Genomic DNA, 15,848 nt, shown 5'->3' on the forward strand with positions numbered 1-15,848 from the left:
TATATAATTTAATGTTTATTAATTATCTAATTACATACATTAATAAATACGGAATTTAAATAAAGTTAATAAGAAGTTGTTACTAGTGACATTCGAACCAGAAACTTCCTATTTACGTGCCGATTATTGTATGCACTTTTGATTAACAATCACGTTATTGAAACTTCACTTAGTTTAGAAAATAGTTTTGGTATAACAGCTTCATTTCTATTAAAATTATTCCTATTACAATCAAATATAATTTAAATGCCAAGAATCAAAGAAAACTAGAACATGTCGTCGTGTATTCTCATGGCGAATGAGAACTCTGGCTGCTGAACGATCAGGCCTTCCTTGGCGAATCTTTGGCTTCAAAAAACTTCGCAGAAAGTCCATGTAGTGTCGCGCTGCTACAGTGGTTCCTTGGAATACACTCTCTGTTGGTATCACTCCATTCTTGTCATAAACAGTAATTATCATCAGCTTGATCCGAACTTTGGCCTACGAGTGTCAGCACATTTCCACTTGGAGGACAGATTTTCTGATATGACTTAATCGTATCCATTTTTCGCCTATGACAAGAGTCCTTTAAAAAAGCTGAAGCAGTTGTTGTGCTATTCTCTTAATGACCAAAGACAGATTATTCAGCGACGTTTCTTTTCTTTAGTTTCTCGTTTATGATCGTGAAGATCGAAGACAGATATGTTTGTTTCATTTGCAATTTCTTCCTACGCTTTGTGTTTATCTTCTTGCAAAATTTTCACAGTACCGACGTCTTTTCCAGTTCCCGGTCCCCTATTCTTTGGTTTGTCTTCAGTACCTATGCTCACTTCGCAATCGGAAGCCCATCTTGAAACTGTGCTACGATAGAGTACACTGTCTCCTCAAACTTCAACTAGAGCATTGTGAATTTCAGTAGGTGTTCTTTCCTGCACACTTTTAGTTTTGATGTAAGGCTACTTGCCGCTAGGTGATATTTGACGTGAGTCGCTTTCTCCCTCAATTTCAAATCAAATGTCTCTCCCAAAACGTAAATTACCGGAACAATAAAAGCACATGCTGATAGCCGTAAGTTCCACTCACACCTGAGACGGTCAGTACACGGGACGAGGCAGCTGACGTTGACGTGTATGCGGACAGGACACCCAACGCCGAGACACACAGCGCCGTCGGCACATAGGAGGGGTAGGTTAACGTGATTCTGCGCTATCAGCAGTCACTAGCAGCAGTTGTCGGCTTTATTTGGCTCGCAAACCATAGTGTGTTCACAATATGGTTACACATGAAATAACTGCGTTAGCTCTATTAAAATGCAAGTATCCTCTCTTGACCATATGCTTGTCATGTGGAATACATAAAGAAAAATTCAGTATTCATGAACGTGTAACATGACAACAAGGAAAGATAAGTCTCTACTCAATAAGGTCATCAGCATATAGAAGTTCACCAGATCGAACAAACTCGCTCGTGATAGACACCGCACTTGTATTTAATAAAATGCGTTTTAACCATCAGCAGTTTCCAGAATGAGATTTTCACTCTGCAGCGGAGTGTGCGCTGATATGAAACTTCCTGGCAGATTAAAACTGTGTGCCCGACCGAGACTCGAACTCGGGACCTTTGCCTTTCGCGGGCAAGTGCTCTACCAACTGAGCTACCGAAGCACGAATGAGATTTTCACTCTGCAGCGGAGTGTGCGCTGATATGAAACTTCCTGCCAGATTAAAACTGTGTGCCCGACCGAGACTCGAACTCGGGACCTTTGCCTTTCGCGGGCAAGTGCTCTACCAACTGAGCTACCGAAGCACGTAATGAGAATTTCACTCTGCAGCGGAGTGTGCGCTGATATGAAACTTCCTGGCAGATTAAAACTGTATGCCCGACCGAGACTCGAACTCGGGACCTTTGCCTTTCGCGGGCAAGTGCTCTACCAACTGAGCTACCGAAGCACGAAACATCCCCCAGGCTGTGGCTAAGCCATGTCTCCGCAATATCCTTTCTTTCAGGAGTGCTAGTTCTGCAAGGTTTGCAGGAGAGCTTCTGTAAAGTTTGGAAGGTAGGAGACGAGGTACTGGCAGAAGTAAAGCTGTGAGTACCGGGCGTGAGTCGTGCTTCGGTAGCTCAGTTGGTAGAGCACTTGCCCGCGAAAGGCAAAGATCCCGAGTTCGAGTCTCGGTCGGGCACACACTTTTAATCTGCCAGGAAGTTTCACATCAGCAGTTTATTTCACCCATTAGTCATGTACCTGTTTCGGTTATTAACCATCATACAGAATGTCTATCAACATCAGCATTAAAAACTTATGAAAGTACAATGCATACAAAAATATCAAAACTCAGCAAACACATGGGTGCAAAACTCCATTTGTATGCTTAAAGGATACAACGAATTAGTTAAAATCAAGAGAAGGAACAGAACATGTTTACCAACATCTTTGACTGAACGTTCAGACAAAGATGTTGGTAAAGACGCTCTCTTCCTTCACTTTGCCTTTAAAGCAAAAACGCGTTGTTATGTCACCTACGCTGTTGATATAACTTGACGGCTGAGGGAGTCTTCCGGTAACTGTTCGTCTTGTTTTTCTGTGATGTCTGTCTGTTTGACATAAGATACGACCGTCAGTTGTAGTTGTCGTTGTTGTTGTTGTTGTTGTTGTTGTTGTGGTCTTCAGTCCTGAGACTGGTTTGATGCAACTCTCCAGGCTACTCTAGCCTGTGCAAGCTTTTTCATCTCCCAGTACCTACAGCTACCTACATCCTTCTGAATCTGCTTAGTGTATTCATCTCTTGGTCTCCCTCTACGATTTTTACCCTCCACACTGCCCTCCAATACTAAATTGGTGATCACTTGATGCCTTAGAACATGTCCTACCAACCGATCCCTTCTTCTAGTCAAGTTGTGCCACAAACATTAGTTATGTGATCTACCTATCTAATCTTCAGCATTCTTCTGTAGCACCACATTTCGAAAGCTTCTATTCTCTTCTTGTTCAAACTATTTATCGTCCGCCTTTCAGTTCCATACTTGGCTACGCTCCATACATATACTTTCAGAAACGTCTTCCCGACACATCTATACTCGATGTTAACAAATTTCTCTTCTTCAGAAACGCTTTCCTTGCCATTGCCAGTCTACATTTTATATCCTCTCTACTTCAACCATCATCAGTTATTTTGCTCCCCAAATAGCAAAACTCCTTTACTACTTTAAGTGTCTCATTTCCTAATCTAATTCCCTCAGTATCATCCGACTTAATTCGATTACATTCCATTATCCTCGTTTTGCTTTTGTTGATGTTCTTCTTGTATCCTCCTTTCAAGACATTGTCCATTCCATTTAACTGCTCTTCTCAGTCTTTCGCTGTTTCTGACAGAATTACAATGTCATCGGCGAACCTCAAAGTTTTTATTTGTTCTTCATGGACTTTAATACCTACTCCGAATTTTTCTTTTGTTTCCTTTACTGCTTGCTCAATATACAGATTGAATAACATCGGGGAGAGGCTACAACCCTGTCTCACTCCCTTCCCAACCACTGCTTCCCTCTCATGTCCCTCGACTCTTATAACTGCCATCTGGTTTCTGTACAAATTGTAAACAGCCTTTCGCTCCCTGTATTTTAGCCCTGCCACCTTCAGAATTTGAAAGAGAGTATTCCAGTCAACATTTTCAAAAGCTTTCTCTAAGCCTACAAATGCTAGAAATGTAGGTTTGCCTTTCCTTAATCTATTTTCTAAGATAAGTCGTAGGGTCACTATTCAAAGATACATTATGTCAAGTGATTGTACAATTTCTCTGGATAGTTTGGATATTGTTTAGCTTCAAAAGAATATAAGATGCTTTAAACTAATTTGTTGTACTTCGTAAATATACAAATGGAATTTTGCACACATATATTTGTTGAGTTTCGCTATTTTTGTACGCATGGTACTTTCATAATGTTGATAGACATCCTGAATGACGGTTAGTAAACGAAATCTTTAGATGACTTATGGGACAAATAAACAGCCGATGGTTAACAAATGGTTCCAATGGCTCTGAGCACTGTGGGACCTAACAACTGAGGTCATCAGTCCCCTAGAACTTAGAACTACTTACACCTAACTAACCTAAGGACATCACTCACATCCATGCCCGAGTCAAGATTCGAACCTGCGAAGCTGCGACCGTAGCAGTAGTCCGCTTCCCGACTGAAGTACCTAGAACCGCTCGGCCACCGAGATCCGGCGATGGTTAACATGCATTTTATAAAATAGTTTACGGATGTTGAACCTCACCAGTCGGCCGGAGTGGCCGTGCGGTTCTGGGCGCTACAGTCTGGAATCGAGCGGCCACTATGGTCGCAGGTTCGAATCCTGCCTCGGGCATGGATGTGTGTGTTGTCCTTAGGTTAGTTAGGCTTGATTAGTTCTAATTTCTAGGCGACTGATGACCTCAGAAGTTAAGTCGCATAGTGCTCAGAGCCATTTGAACCATTTTTTAACCTCACCTAGTGGAAACATTACACTTGTATTTACACATCATATATTACAGAAATTATCTCTATCAACTTCGTAGTTCTCACAGTCTTTAAGAAACCTTAAAGGTGAAAAACAAATTTGTATACAGGAGAACGTGGATCCTGTATCGATGTATCGATCTATGCTAGATTCCGCAACTTAGCGCCTTAACCAATTACTCTATGCTGAAACTCAGCAAGTAGCGACCATGTATTTTTGTTTCAGTCGCCTAAAGGCTTTAACTGACGTATAATTATTACAAATCCTAACAGGAACGATACACTTCCATAAATCTAGCCTCATAAAAGGCAAGTTATAACAGGAAGATTCGCAGTACAAAAATTCTTTAACTACAAACATCATGTTTCTAATCATTTTATTACAGCAAATCATACCAATAACGATTCGTCCTCGAGATACTCAGGTCCCTTGTTCAGCTGTTATGGACGCGGATACTCAGTGCTTAGAAATAGCATGTATTCATATGGTGTAAAGTATAACATAAAAACCAGTCGAATATGGGCTTTGGCTGAACCGACAAGTATAGTGTGGCATCTGATTTTCTGTTTCTGATGTTGAGAGCGTTTTTGCTCCTTATTGGTTCTACTTTACGTGGCATGTTTCCGAAATATCGCAGAACTTACTTTGGGTTCCACGTGGCGAAATGGCACCTCTGCGTGAAATAGCAGGAATTGACGTAACTAAACTCGTAGAGCGCCAAGTCAACGTTTGTCGGTCCGCCTCGGTAGCTGAAAAGTCAGCGCGGATGATTGCTAAGCGAAGGGACCTGGGTTCGTTTCCCGGACAGGTCGGAGATCTTATATGCTCGGGGATTGAGTGCTGCCTTGCCATATTTGACATTACACTAACGAAATAGCTGAGCGGGCACGGCCGGAAAGCCAATAAATTGGAAAAAAAAAGTTACTAACTCTTCTCGTGTGCCAACGGCTTTACGCTTTGTGCACGGGGATGTTTCAACTGTTATGGCTGCGTATACGATGTGCAGAAGTTTTGAAACGGCCCTCGTATGTAGACTGTGTTTTTCTTCTTCACCAAGAGGCAAACATTTCTCCGAATGGAGCTTCAACGATGATGACGATGACGATGACGATGATGATGATGATGATGATGATGGTTTGTGGAGCGCTCAACATCGTGGACATCAGCGCCTTGGCAATTTGCAATCTTTCCATTTCCAGTCTCGAAGCTACCCGAATGATCATGAGATGATGATGACACACCAACACCCAGTCCTCGGGCGGAGAAAATCCCCGACACGGCCGGGAATCGAACCGGGCACCCATTATCCAGAGGCAGCAACGCTAGCCACCAGACCACGAGCTCCGGACAGCTTCAACGGAAGTGCGATTTCAGGTACGGATGCCCGTAAACTGACATTTAGGGTGCACAAGAAGGTAATAAGCAAACGGAGGACGGTTTCTAAATGAGTACGTCACTCGGGCGACGCCGGGCTGGTTAAAGTAAAAAGCAGGGCGCCCCTGAGACAATAACCGTTAGGCCGCCGCGCCGCCGCGTCCTCCCGAAATAACTGTCCCAGGCTGGTGCGGCGCGGACCCCCGCTGGGCGTGCATTAGCACCGGCCTGCCGCCGCCGCTGCTCTGCTGCGGCTGCTGGTGGTGTCGTGGCGCTGGGCCCGCTATTTCGGGTGCGCCATGTGTGCCGCTTAGCCCTGCCCCGCTGGTCTCATCCCGTCCCCTGACGTCTGGACCAGCTTGCGTGTCAGCGCGGTCGCGGCCTCAGCGGGGCGAGTTGGGGTCCACACGGCGCCTCACATCTACAAGGCCTACAATCCACTCTCAATCGATGACTCAATTCTGAGACAAGAAACTGTCAGAAATGGGTATTATCTAAGTGACTCACATTTCAAAACAACAAATTAAGGTGAAAGTCAAACTGTCGCTCTCGCATTAATGTGAGTACCACCTACGTTCGACGTCAACGTGCATTCGCAGACAGCAGGTGGCAGCGGGGAGTATAAGGCGTGCCGGTGGGACGCAAGGAAACTGTGCAGTCCATATCGTACTGTCGAACTAGAGCTACACTACTGGCCATTAAAATTGCTACACGATGAAGAAATGCAGAAGATAAACGGGTATTTATTGGACAAATAAATTATACTAGAACTGACATGTGATTACATGTTCACGCAGTTTCGATGCATAGATCCTGAGAAATCAGTACCCAGAAGAACCACCTCTGGCCGTAATAACGGTCTTGGTACCCCTGGGCATTGAGTCAAACAGCTTGGATGGCTTGTACAGGTACAGCTGCCCATGCAGCTTCAACACGATACCACAGTTCATCAAGAGTAGTGACTGGCGTATTGTGACGAACCAGTTGCTCGGCCACCATTGACCAGACGTTTCCAATTGATGAGAGATCTGGAGAATGTGCTGGCCAGGGCAGCCGTTGAACATTTTCTGTATCCAGAAAGGCCCATAAAGGACCTGCAACATGCGGTTGTGTATTATCCTGCTGAAATGTAGGGTTTCGCAGGGATCGAATGAAGGGTAGAGCCACGGGTCGTAACACATATGAAATGTAACGTCCACTGTTCAAAGTGCCGTCAATGCGAACAAGAGGTGACTGAGACGTGTAACAAATGGCAGCCCATACCATCACGCCGGATTATATGCTAGTATGTCGATGACGAATACACGCTTCCAATGTGCGTTCGCCGCGGTCTCGCCAAACACGGATGCGACCATCATGATGCTGTAAACAGAACATGGATTCATCCGAGAAAATGACGTTTTTCCATTCGTGCACCCAGGTTCATCGTTGAGTACACCATCGCAGGCGCTCCTGTCTGTGATGGAGCGTCAAGGGTAACCGCAGCCGTGGTCTCCGAGCTGATAGTCCATGTTGCTGCAAACGTCGTCGAACTGTTCGTGCAGATGGTTGTTGTCTTGCAAAAGTCCCCATCTGTTGACTCAGGGATCGAGACGTGGCTGCACGATCCGCTACAGCCATGCTGATAAGATGCCTGTCATCTCGACTGCCAGTGATACGAGGCCGTTGAGATCCAGCACGGCGTTCCGTATTACCCTCCTGAACCCACCGATTCCATATTCTGCTAACAGTCATTGGATCTCGACCAACGCGAGCAGCAGTGTCGCGATACGATAAACCGTAATCGCGATAGGCTACAATCCGACCTTATCAAAGTCGGAAACGTGATGGTACGCATTTGTCCTCCTTACACGAGGCATCACAGCAACGTTTCATCAAGCCACGCCGGTCAACTGCTGTTTGTGTGTGAGAAATCGGTTGGAATGTTTCCTCATGTCAGCACGTTGTAGGTGTCGCCACCGCTGCCAACTTTTTGTGAATGCTCTGATAAGCTAAACATTTACATAACACAGCATTTTATTCCTGTCGGTTAATTTTCGCGTCGGTAGCCCTTCATCTACGTGGTGTAGCAGTTTTAATGGCCAGTAGTGTATTTATCCGACGTCAAAAAGGGCATAGTCATTGGCTAACGGGGCAAAGGTAGAAGGATTTTCGAAATGGCTAAGTCCGTAACCCTTTAGCGTGCCGCCGTGATTAAAGTATACTGTGCATGCCAAAATGACGCTAACCAAAAAGGCGCCGAGGCAACTCTGGCGGATCGCGTGCCATAAATGACAGCAGTGAACTATAGCTGCGGAGATGTGTACGGGCGAATACACTGCAACTGTTTAGCAGCTGACCTCCCAGATGAGTCGAGGCGCTGCCAATGGTGTGTCCTCAAGGACCGTTCAGCGAACATTTCTGCGTATGAGCCTCTGCAGCACTGAGTGGCGACATGTGGTCTTCTCATATGAATCACGTTTTATGCTTCACTGGCGTGAGACGTTTGAAATGAAACACTCTGCAACAATCTTCGGAAGGTTCCAGGCCGGAGGAGGGAGCGTTGTGGTCTGGGAATGTTTTCGCGTCGTTTCCTGGGCGATTTCGCGATTCTCCAATGTAGAACAGATCAACGCAAGTGCGCATCTATCCTTGGAGACAATGTCCACCCTCACATGCAGTTTGTTTTCCTTCGGCACGGTGGCATCTATCAGCAGGAAAATGCAACGTATTACACAGCTCTCGGTGTACATGCGTAGCTTGAAGAGCACCAGTATGAGTTTACCGTACTCCCATGGCCAGCAGACTTTCCGGATTTAAACCCAACCGAAGATCAGTGGGACCATTCCCAACAGGCTGTTCACGCCTTGTATCGTCAACCGAGAAACCTGGCGCTTCCGGCCACTGCACCATAGTCCATGTCCTTGCCGGTGCCTTCTAGGACCTCAATGACTCTCTTCCTGCACGTCTTGCAGCGGTAGACGCTGTAAAAAATGATTATTCAGGCTTTTGACAGGTACATTAATGTGACTGGACAGTGTACAAAGATTTATAAAATTTTTCTGTATGTCCTCAGGTACCTCTTCTGCATTACGTTGAAGATGCGGGAGGCAGCTAGGACTCTTCAGAATAGGTCATCTTCAGTTTAAACTACGGTTTGAGGCGCCATAGTCATGTAGTCATGCGTATATTTAGCTTTGTCAGTACAAAGCTGGACGAGCAACGTGGAGAAAGTCATATGCATTTATGTACGTATCATATATATTAGCGGGTCGCTGTGTCCGAGCGGTTCCAGGAGCTTCAGTCCGGAACCGCGCTGCTGCTACGGTCGCAGGTTCGAATCCTGCATCGGGCATGGCTGTGTGTGCTGTTTTTAGGTTAGTTAGGTTTAATTAGCTCTACGTCTAGGGGACTGGTGACCTAGGATGTTAAGTCCCATAGTGCTTAGAGGCATTTAAACCATATGTACCATTTTCTACCGTCAGTCACATGGATCATGGAGCTGGTAGAGGAACAACGTGTTTAAGCATTTGACTGTTGGTACCATATTGGGAGGAATTTTGTGACAATATCTGCTTCTTGGGAGAGGAAGAGAGAGCGAAACCGTTAAGTTCATATTCACCAAAGATATTGCCAGTCTCAGGCGTCGTGCAAAACAGACCTCGGCATTATGTTTAAAAAACACAAATGCTTCTGGCTTTTCTGTGGGATGAGGGTGTCTACGACACCAATTTGTTTGATAATATGCGAGAAGCCAATGCAGAAAGTTCTCTGAAGCCAATCACGTAAGAAAGACTAACAGTCATCGCAGTGGTATCAGCGCTCAACCTTAAAGAGACTTGTCACGCGGCCACCTGCTTGATAGCTGAACCTCTTCTTCTGACGCCCGGTCCCTGCATCACTGGAGACGCTGCAGCCGCAACTAACCACATTGCAGTACGCAGGTAAACTATCCATGCGTACCAAAGTCCGGGCGCAGTTATTCCTCCGTTTCCTCCCACATTAATCGGATCACTGTACTTTTTGCCGTTACAGCTTGTGCACTGAAATACAGTAAGAAACAATCAGTTCTCACCAGGATTCCTATTTTTATAAATTCTTTCACAACGCGCATTAAATAAGCAATGGAGCACATTTTTCCCTCGCCAATCTCCGTTGAAAAATGCGGAATTTTGTTGTGAGACGTCGTGGAATACTCGCGCTTCATCCCCTACAGCTTTATGAATTTTCGATAGGTGCGGCACTGTACGTAGCCTTCGAAATGGCTTTTTTAATGGAGGTCTCTTCCAAGCTGAAAGATGTTATTGAACTTCTTTTGGCAGAAAACCAGAGCGTTTTAGATATTCATAGGCAGTCTATGGAGACCTGGCATTGAACAAATGCACTGTGAGTAATTGGGCTAGGGGTCTGTCATCAACGAAGAAAGGTCGCACAAATCTGTCAGATCTCCCACCTGCCGGGTGGCCTCACACAGCCGTGACATCTGCAATGTTGGAACGTGCGGACACTCTCAGTCGAGGTGATCGACGAAACACACCTCCCTGTACAGCTGTACGTCTCTGTTGCTGACACAATCGTCCACCGGTTGGGTACTCAAAGTGTACCCACTGTGTACTCGCCACCTGCCAGAAGCCTACAAAGAGCAACGAAGAACCACCGTCCGGTGCTGCTTGAGTGTTACAAGTCTAATCGTAACAACTTTTTGTCGAATATCGTCACAGATGGATGAAACATTAGTTCATCACTTCGGACCGGAAAAGAAACTGCAATCCATACAACGAGTCACACGCTCTTCCTCCGAAGAAAATGTTCGAAGCCGTAGCCTCAGCTGGTAAAATCATAGCGACGGTCTTCTGGTACTCTGAAGGGGTTATTCTGTTTGATGTCCTCCCTCACTATAACGATCAACTCGGAAGTGTACTGCACCAGCCTCTGGATATTGGAGAAACAACTACAGCGTGTTCGTCCTTTCCACGACAACGCAACGTCTCGAACCAGTTTACGCATCAGCGAGGAGTTCCATTTGTTTCAGCCCATGAGAGATACACTCGCGGGGAGCAATACTCGGATGATAAGGAGGTTACTGATGAAGCAAGACGATGCCTCTGACGTCGTCCAGTAAAGAGGTACCACGCAGACATTCAGGTCCTTACAGTAAGGGGATGTAAGGCCGTAGTATTGAACGGAGATTGTTTAAAAATAGGGTTTTGTAGCGGAAAGAGTGGGGAATAATATGGTAGCCGGAATCCTAAATAAAACAAACCTGCTTTCAGAAAAAAACGCTACATTATTTATTGAACACCTCTCGCACATGACCAGCGCAAATAATAGACCGTCTATTGCTACTCCCACCAATATTGTAGCTCTGGACTGAGTCTACTGTCAAAATATCGCTGTCCAACCATGCAAGCACCGATGCCTTTTGAATGAGGGCGTTGCTATTTCTATTAAAGACCGCAGTTATACTTCCAGAAAATTTGTGGAGTTATATTAATAGATCACCGTACATTATACAGTTATTTCAGATACACACACACAATAAGTGCAACGAGTAATTAATTCATCTCAAGGGTACTTACGACAGGCTTCGTTTTGGCTTTTGGAGAGAGCCGCAGAATGAGATCAAGCGATTACACAGGGCAGTTCTTCCCCAGTCTGACATTGTGCTCAATCATTAATCATCTCGTCCTGGACACTCTTCCTTTTCTTTCAAAGAAATTTGTTACCTGCTTTATGTTCTCAGATGCAGCATTATCGAGTTTACTCTGAAGGGGAAAGGTTAGGTGCCAGCCGGTGTGGCCGAGCGGTTCTAGGCGCTACAGTCTGGAACCGCGCGACCGCTACGGTCGCAGGTTCGAATCCTGCCTGGGGCATGGATGTGTGTGATGTCCTTAGGTTAGTTAGGTTTAAGTAGTTCTAAGTTCTAGGGGACTGATGACCTCAGAAGTTATGTCCCATAGTGCTCAGAGCGTTTTGAACCATTTGAAAGGTTAGGTATGCGCTAAGCCCCATCGTCCTCTTTGCAAGTTTGCCAAATTCTCTGAGCAGCCAGCATTCACGGAAAGACAAAAGAGACACGAGTCACTCATTGCCTACTAAAGTCTATATGGTGGAGCCCGGAAGAAAATGACTCCAACAGACGGCGATCTGCTCTAAGTATAGCTTCGATCACCCCGTATAACTCTGTGGGCGCGACGTGATGCCCGTTCATCAAACACTTGTCGTCATCCATTGTGGCGATTTACGTGGGCAGGAACAATGTCTTGCAATACTGAATCTCCCCTCCATACACTGTTGACCTCGGAATCCTGAATCCCTGTGAAATCTCCGAAATGCTATGACCGACGAATCTTGCACCGCTTATCATCTCAGGTCCAAAACCGGTTAGTTCGCGACATGCTGATAACCCGATTTCTGCAATTCACTGCTCAGATAACGTGTCTGCACTCTCGTAATGCTCCACATCTATCCACAACATTTTCGTTATCATTTAAGGCACGTCTTCTATTGGAACAAACGATCCCACCACTTGTCCATTCAGTTTGTATGAAACGGACTTCCGAATTTTATAGGTTAGTGAACGAACCTATTACCAATATCTATCGTTAATTTTGTGTCACGCTTACCACTTTGGGCCGGCATGAGTGGCCGTGCGGTTCTGGGCGCTACAGTCTGGAACCAAGCGACCGCTACGGTCGCAGGTTCGAATCCTGCCTCGGGCATTGATGTGTGTGATGTCCTTAGGTTAGTTAGGTTTAATTAGTTCTAAGTTCTAGGCGACTAATGACCTAAGAAGTTAAGTCGCATAGTGCTCAGACCCTACCTTACCACTTTTGACGTACTGCACCCTACAGCAAATCTGAAGACGATCTGCTATTGAGATCGAAACCGGTCACTATTAATAAAAAATATAGTCATCCAAATGGTGTTTTCAATTCATCAGATCAGCAACAGCGGACAGATGCGTTCTTGCGTAGTACCGGTAGTGGACACCGCTGATGTTGGAGTACGTACGGTTAGTGGTAGTTACCTTAAATGTAGAAACAACTCAATGCCATATGTGTCTGTACTCGTTCCTTCCACTGATAAAAACTTTTCTCAACATCGTCTTCCGTAAGGCTGTTAATAAACTGCCAGGTTTTTGTCTTTCGGTGGTGTACAAGAGCGCACATTTGAACTCGCCACATCGTAAGAAATCAGGTCATGGATGGTTAACGGTTGCAGGCCACATCAAACAGTTCCGCAGTAGCGCATGTATTCAGGTTAATTTTGTATCAAGATAGTATGTCCAGATACACCAATGGTCTTCAGCCTTAGATTTAAAAACAACCGTATTAGTTTTATTTGAAGGTGAAGCAACGACGAAGGACTACATTCCGTGATATTGGCCATGTGATCTCACAGTTGTCTTGTAGGGATGACTCACGGAGGAAGAGCTGAACTGGTGGAGGAAGAGTGGAGCGATTAGGGTAAATTGATTAGGTTCGAATGAGGGAAGTGTCTGCAAAGATTTCCTATATACTGCTGGTAGCGTGAGGGACGCCCATTCATATTGGAAAACGAAAGTATGATTCCCTATTTGGGTATCTAAATTGTTCCCTGTGTATACTTGGTACGGCAGTAGCCTCGGAGGATTTTCTGGACAATTGGTGAGATCCCCTGGTGGCCAATTGCGATCCGACCTCAGAGTATAAGGAGTAGACTGAGTGTGTGATGTAGGATGCAAAGAGAAATTGTCATTGTGAAACAGAATTTCAGGAATATGTCGTTCAGAATGAAAGTATAGGCTTGTTGGAAGAGGGAATTTTTTACTAGTTAGAAGTGGATTATACAGAATATGATGTACCATTGTCACGCCACGATTTATGGGATCGGATGGCAGCTGATATGCGAGAACTGGAGAGAGCTTAGACTAAGCAGATGAAAAGAAAATAGGCTTAATTGTATGAGTAAATCACTTTGTTATTAGGCAAAATAGGGACTATTAGATGGTACATTTTGTGGGAAATTCTCCTTACACATTGATCATCGTAATGAGTGAGGAAGATTAAATGCTAGGCATGTAGGAGGGGAGGTGCGATTGGGGCATCGTTGAAGCTTACACATGCTTAACCTAAATTATCCTATGGACAAACACACACACCCATGCCCGAGGGAGGACTCGAACCTCCGCCGGGATCAGACGCACAGTCCATGACTGCAGCGCCTGAGACCGCTCGGATAATCCCGCGCGGCCTTATTGTGCTTAGGTGATTTTTATAAGTATGGCATTTATCGCAAAGATATGTTTCGGTTGGGATTTCAAAATCAAACTTCATGCTGATAGTACTACTTTAGGAATCCACGATCAATGAGGCATTCTGACTAAGAGCGTTGGGGCAGAGCCATCATTCATTTGGGCAGCTTTTGTTCTTTTAACTTCTGGATTGGAATAAATTTGGATTCACTGACCTTGTGATGGGAATAAGCTCAGATTTAATAAGCTCTGCAGTGTCATGCTCTATCATTTTGATCACAGTTGTGAGAGCAGGGAGACGGTGTGGAGGATCTACATCTACATCTACATCTACATGATTACTCTGCAATTCACATTTAAGTGCTTGGCAAAGGGTTCATCGAACCACAATCATACTATCTCTCTACCATTCCACTTCCGAACAGCGCGCGGGAAAAACGAACACCTAAACCTTTCTGTTCGAGCTCTGATTTTTCTTATTTTATTTTGATGATCATTCGTACCTATGTAGGTTGGACCAAACAAAATATTTTCGCTTTCGGAAGAGAAAGTTGGTGACTGAAATTTCGTAAATAGATCTCGCCTCGACGAAAAAAGTCTTTGCATTAATGACTTCAATCTCAACTCGCGTATCATATCTGCCGCACTCTCTCCCCTATTACGTGATAATACAAAACGAGCTGCCCTTTTTTGCACCCTTTCGATGTCCTCCGTCAATCCGACCTGGTAAGGATCCGACACCGCGCAGCAATATTCTAACAGAGGACGAACGAGTGTAGTGTAAGCTGTCTCTTTAGTGGACTTGTTGCATCTTCTAAGTGACCTGCCAATGAAGCGCAACCTTTGGCTCGCCTTCCCCACAATATTATCTATGTGGTCTTTCCAACTGAAGTTGTTCGTAATTTTAACACCCAGGTACTTAGTTGAATTGACAGCCTTGAGAATTGTACTGTTTATCGAGTAATCGAATTCCAACGGATTTCTTTTGGAACTCATGTGGATCACCTCACACTTTTCGTTATTTAGCGTAAACTGCCACCTGCCACACCATACAGCAATCTTTTCTAAATCGCTTTGCAACTGATACTGGTCTTTGGATGACCTTACTGGACGGTAAATTACAGCAGGTCGCAGGTTCGAATCTTGCCTCGGGCATGGATGTGTGTGACGTCCTTACGTTAGTTAGGTTTAAGTAGTTCTAAGTTCTAGGGGACTGATGACCTCATAAGTTAAGTCCCATAGTGCTCAGAGCCATATAGATCAGGAACAGCAGAGGTCCCAGGACGCTTCCCTGGGGAACACCTGATATCACATCAGTTTTACTCGATGTTTTGCCGTCTATTACAACGAACTGCGACCTTCCTAACAGGAAATGACGAATCCAGTCGCACAACTGAGACGATACCCCATAGGCCCGCAGCTTGACTAGAAGTCGCTTGTGAGGAACGGTGTCAAACGCTTTCCGGAAATCTAGAAATACGGAATCAACTTGAGATCCACTGTCGATAGCGGCCATTACTTCGTGCGAATACGGAGCTAGCTGCGTTGCACATGAACGATGTTCTCTGAAACCATGGTGACTACTTATCAATAGATCGTTCCCTTCGAGGTGATTCATAATGTCTGAATGTAGTATATGCTCCAGAACCCTACTGCAAACCGACGTCAATGATATCGAACTGGGTTTGCTTGGTTTTTGTGTCTGTGGGAGAGGTTGTGAGTTTTTACGCGTAGCAAATGTTGTACACATATTCTTCTGTAAAACGTTGAGATTGTGGCTAA

At 45.0% G+C, this 15,848-nt stretch overlaps 1 non-coding gene across 1 annotated transcript; it reads right to left on the reverse strand.

The window, feature by feature from the left end:
- Positions 1–1,854: 1,854 nt before the first annotated feature.
- Trnas-cga lies at positions 1,855–1,929 on the reverse strand. Its single transcript has one exon. It is a non-coding gene; the product is annotated as a tRNA-Ser (tRNA).
- Between the last annotated feature and the right edge of the window lie 13,919 nt (positions 1,930–15,848).

Source organism: Schistocerca americana, chromosome 7, assembly GCF_021461395.2.
Source record: "Schistocerca americana isolate TAMUIC-IGC-003095 chromosome 7, iqSchAmer2.1, whole genome shotgun sequence".
Taxonomy (NCBI): Eukaryota; Metazoa; Arthropoda; class Insecta; order Orthoptera; family Acrididae; genus Schistocerca; species Schistocerca americana.